We start from the raw sequence: 6,000 nt of genomic DNA, 5'->3' as shown, positions 1-6,000 counted from the left end.
GAGGAGTAAAGTAAAAGTAAGTAAGTAATGATCATAAAATACTTAAAATCAGTCACCAATATAATATTTATATTTATTTATAAATTTATTAACAAACTGCAGTCCAATAAAAATAAAATTAGTTTAAGCGCTAGCTTTAAATGTCGAACAATAATTTTAAACAAACACACACACAATTTAGTCGCATTAGATTAGCTCCTGGTTGAAAATGTACTGCCACAGCTTCTATACCAATATCAACAGCACACTCATTTGCCAGTATTTCAACGTTTTCTCTATTATGTACTACTGCAATATGTAAAACTGAACAAGCTGATATTATTCTTTGAATAAAAGGTAACTTGCATCTCATTACATATGGTAAAATGGGAAATCTCTTCACAATACCAAATGTTCTTTCAATAACAATTCTTGAAGGGATTTGTGATGGATTATAAAATCACAACTTCTGTCTGAAAATTCTGGAATGGTGTCATTCGGTAGTTGTAGTTGAGGAATGGATATCCACTATTCCCTAATAATATATTCTCCAGAAATTCCCCATTACATATACCCATAATGCAAAAGTATTTAAAAACTCCTAAAATAGTATTTCCAATTTATTGCACTTCCATATTATTGAACGATGAGTATTATGGGATATATTATGTTGTTCTCTAAACATCTTTAAATGACAAAATAATTAAATTTAACGTTTTACTCTTCAATTATCTTATTTTAATTTATATCGACAAATGGAATTTTATAGGTTATTTTTATATTTACAAAAATATTTCATGTCATTTGTCAAAATAAAAGATTCTTTAACTGCGTTTGCAATTTAGACCCGTCCTGTATTTGTCCTTTATTAAAGTATCCTGTAATAAAGGATCCTTTATTTCCCGGTGGCAATGGCTGCGTTCACCAGAAATAATCGGTTTAAGTTTCAACTAAACAGCTATGTTGCAGCGCTTTAAAACTACGTTTAGTCTGGTGAATGGTATTTTTCCGTTTGACACTTTCATAGTTGGTTTTTTTGTGTTCCCACCTGTTCTATGTATGAACCTAACCTAAAACGAGATTCGTTGTTTTTGTTGATTTATTATACTTATCCTTCAACGATAAATTGGACGTATCTTAAACAAATTTAATTCAAAAATGGATAATATACTACCTTTATTGATGTTTGATAATGAAATAAACAAGAAATAATTTTTGGTGCTGCTGGCTGTGCTGGACTTGGCAGAGCAGAACCATTGGATGACCCACCATAAATAAATAATAATTATCACGTAAATATGAATTATGTTGAAAATATTGTTCCTTAATACACAGATTTACAATTTCGTGAGCATATACAATTATGTATCTCCTAATTTTCAATTACTTTATAATTAAAACCATTGTAAAATAAATATTTTCAAATAATCGCGCCATTACAATATATTTCTTAAACACGTTCAATATTGAAGCGATACAAATACTACGTTCAATAAAATGGCGACCGCTTCGTCAACACGTTGAAGTTTAGCCTAAATTGACATGACGTTCACCCGAAAAATCTTAAACAGTTGCAGAGCGCTGACGTAGCGCACTGGTCTGGTGAACGCACCCAATAACTCTCTAATATCTCATGGACTGGTTTGCTGCATCTCTTTCTAACACATTGTATCGAAAATCTATGATGACATTCAGTGTGAATATAGGCACGGAAGAGGAGGACAACTGTAGCAGCTTTACTATGCGTAAGAGTGAAACAGTACTAATCCAAATAAAAAAGATGGTGTCGTCACTTCGCTCTGAATGACACTCTCTCTATGCTAATATATAACTCTATGATTTAAACATACACAAAGCGTCCTGATAAAATTTCAAAAAACCGCCACCATGAGCAGGTCGGTCGATTTTGCTTTGACACTTTGTTAACGCTCAGAGCGAATAGTCTATTCGCCCCGTGCGTCTCCCCTCTATTTACAGTCACGTGACACGCTGTCAGATTTTTTAAGGACGTTTTAACATTGGGTGCGTTCGGACGACCACAGCGGCTGGACAGCTGAGCCAGCAGTAGCTGTCAGACGTCACCGCTGGAAGCCAGCAGCTGAGAGATTTACTAAGCTTTCCCTATCACGGCTGGATGCAACCACTCAGCCGATTTCTGCTGGCAGCCAGCCGCTATGGTCGTCCGAACGCACCCATTGATTCTTATGGGATTATTTTGTTAAACTTGAATAGTTTATGTTGTAGTGATAATAACCGAATACAATTGTTAGAATTCATTAGTTATTAATTTATAGTGTAATTTATAGTACAACAAAAATATTTTCTTTTCGTTAATAAAGATTTATTGACATAAACTGCGATAGTGAGGTTATGTATACATAATTAAACTGTTGGTGAGTGAAGAATTTATATCAGATTAAGTGCGTTTTTATTTTCTTTTTATATTAATACTTAATACATCATATCACTAGCGTGACACGGTATTTTTTTGAAATGTCCCATTTAAACATACACAAAGCGTCCTTACAAAATTTCAAAAAACCGCCACCATGAGCAGGTCGGTCGATTTTGCTTCGACACTTTGTTAACGCTCGGAGCGAATAGACTATAGACCATTCCAACATGCTGTCAAGATTATGTCAATATGGCGACTGGAAGGGAAACATAAATGTTATTCTATCAGTTCTTAATGTGTTACATTTTAGTTTTAATTTTAGTTGCATTTATTTGTAATTTTGTTTTGTACAAGGATTAATTTAACATTTTTATTAGAATAATCGATAATATGCTTCATTTCTGTTGTGTTTTGAAGTGTAGAATGCGAAGTAATCCTGATAAAATTCAGTTTTATCGGTTACCTTCATCAGTGCCACAGTATAAAGAGGGACAGTAAAACCACTTCTCTGTCGGCACTTTGATCTCAAGAAGTAATACCGGCAGTACGCAATTGATAATTCACCACTGGTGGATGCGGGTTTTCCCTGGTAAAACCCGTACGTTTCTATGCGACTAGCAATGCGAGAGTGGGGCAAAAGCGACTAAGAACATTGCGCGGTCGCCATGCGCGACTACAGATTTTACTTCCAATTTTTCGGAGAGTGGTTCTACTGTCCCTCTTTATACTGTGTCAGTGCTTTATTTAAAGGATAAAACTAACTGAACTAAATAAGTTATGATCTGAGAGATATAAGCAATGGTCAAATATAACAATAAAGCTATAAAATTCACTATAAAAATGCTAAATAACTAACTTTTGTACCTACAAGCAACATTTCTATTGTCTGCTTCGAAAATATTTACTCATCTTTATTTATTCACTGCTTAAAACTAAATAAAGTCATTTAAGTACTTCTCCAACTAAAATCGTAAAATCTACACAAAATCAACCACAAAATGTTCGCAAAATACAACTAAAAAACTATTAGAGGGGTAAAAAATTTAAGAAACACAATAGGTTTGTTCCAATACGACGAAAACCGTCATGAAACGATTACGAAACTGCGAGCAGATAGCAAAATAATACGTTCCATGGGATATTTTGTTTACTGTGCAGTTTCGTGATCGTTTCATGACGGTTTTTCGTTGTGTTGGAACAAACCTTTGTCAACAAATATAAACAAATAAAATATGTTCATTCGCAGACCTTGACGCGGACTTTTAGTCATGGCATGCTCCACTTGTCGTCGACTAGTCCCTGATTGTCTCTGCGAATACACTTATAGGGCTTTTCATCGATTGTCATTTGTTTCGAGCTTCTGTCATGTGTCACATAATATTAATATATCTACGCCGTACGTTATTGATATATACCCATGATACAAACCAAAGACGTATGACGTAGATATATTAATATTATGTGACACATGACAGAAGCTCGAAACAAATGACAATCGATGAAAAGCCCTATTGGGAGGTGACATAAACGTCAAAGTCTTGAAATGGCCCGACTCGCGACGCCACTACTTTGTGCCGTGTAGTTCGGATTGCCTATACGAACTTAAATGGGCGAAATGAGCCCATAAATAATAAAGTTTTACTATAAACCACTTTAAAAAGTTCACATTGTAAGGCATGAATGAATAAAATATGTAGTACCTTTTTTGTCTTCTTCTTGCAGTACCGTCTCCTATCGGAGGTTGGCTACCATCACAGCAATCTTAACTTTGTTGGCTGACCTTTTTTGTAGATGTATTTAAAAATGAAACTGAAGAGTTATCAAAGAGTGATCTGTAGTTTCATGTAACGGTGGCTATGCTTGACTTAAATAAAACAACGATTAGATATAAAAAATGACAAATTTTAGTAAATTGGGAAAGTACCATAAATACAAATACCAATGTTGAAAAGTATTTAAATACTATGTATTAAATACTAAAAATGTAGATACCCAAGTTCTTGGTGTTCTCAATCATTCACCCTTTTTGCATATTTCATATTTTTAACTTGGTATCAGAGCTGATGGACCGGATTTCAAAATTTAAATACTTTTTTGTAGGTATTTAAATACTTTAGACTTTAGAGCATTTAAATACCAAGTACTTATTTATAATATTTAAATACTTTGTATATTTACCTTTGCACCTAAGGGCCGATATTTTACGTCCCGATTAAACCCCGGTTATCTAACCGAGGTTAATTGGCACAGAAAATACCGCCCCTAAGAATAACAGACTTCATAAATGCAATTATAACTATTGCCTATAATTTATAATAATAATTATAATTGCATTTATTAAGTCTGTTATTCTTAGGGCCAATATTTTCTGTCCCGATTAAACCGTACCGAAAGTACCGGCCCTAATTAACTCTGAAGTATTTAAATACTTACAAAAAAGCAGGGCCGTAACTACCATTGGGGCAACCGGGGCGGTGCCCCGGGGCCCCCGCCAAGGGGGGCCCCACAGAGGCCTCCTTTTGGTTGGCCGTGCATAGATTTTAACGAGGAAAATAAAAATATGTACCTAATTTAAAAGCCGATATCAACGAAATATTTTAAAATGACACAATTTTAAAAAGACAGCAACATAAAGTCTTAATTTTTCACTGGGGAAATTAGTATTTTAGACTAAAATACAATTGGAACAGAACAGGGGCCCTGAGGCCTGAACTAAGCTGGGACCCCCGAGACCTTAACATAAAAATTTAAATTATTAGTTAGGAAATTAGTTATTTCGGCGTAACAACACCTAAAATGTCATTGGAAGAGGGGACCCGGGCTAAGCTGGGGCCCCCGAGACCTTTCGTAAAGATATTTATTTATTTATTTATATATATTTACGAGCAAAGCTCATTACAATAAAACATTACAGAAGATATGAAGAACTAACAAAATATTACAAATATACGTAAAATACAATAAGATACAATAAACACTACGACAATAAAGCAAGTCAAAAAGTAAAAATAACAGGTAAAGATATATAATCACAAGTTTAAAATATTCAAGAACATAAAACTAGAGGGTGCAATCCTTTAGCGTTTTTAAAAATCGCGAATTATCCGCAAAGAAATCCACACAATTGGAGCAAGCATTTGCCTGTCTAGAAACCCTCGAGATGAAAGAATTTGCAGTGAAGTTAGTTCTGCTGATGGGAGTATGAAACGTAGATCTTGAACGTGTGATTCTGGAGGGAACATGTAAACCTACTTCCTCCAGGAGCTCAGGGCAGTCGTGAATTGAATTTATAATATTATACAACATGTACATGTCCTTCTTTTTCCGTCTGCTTGATAAGGTGTCAATGTTAAGTTCTAGTTCAAGATCCATATAATTCCAGTCTCTACGGTTTGTTTTGAATGCGACGAACCTAAGGAATAGGTGCTGGATCCTTTCAATCTTACAGTTGTATGTCTCATAGGCGGGTGACCGGACGCAAGATGCATATTCCACGATTGGCCTCACCATTGCACAGTACAACAGTTTAAACGATCTCAACTGCTTAAAGTCTTGGGAGCATCTTTTAATAAAACCTAACAGTTGAAGCGATTTTGAGATGATATTGCTTATATGAATATTGAAAG

Source organism: Diabrotica virgifera, chromosome 6 (assembly GCF_917563875.1).
Source record: "Diabrotica virgifera virgifera chromosome 6, PGI_DIABVI_V3a".
NCBI classification, from domain to species: domain Eukaryota; kingdom Metazoa; phylum Arthropoda; class Insecta; order Coleoptera; family Chrysomelidae; genus Diabrotica; species Diabrotica virgifera.
The sequence above is the reverse complement of the archived record's forward strand: the minus strand, read 5'-3'. Positions refer to the sequence as shown.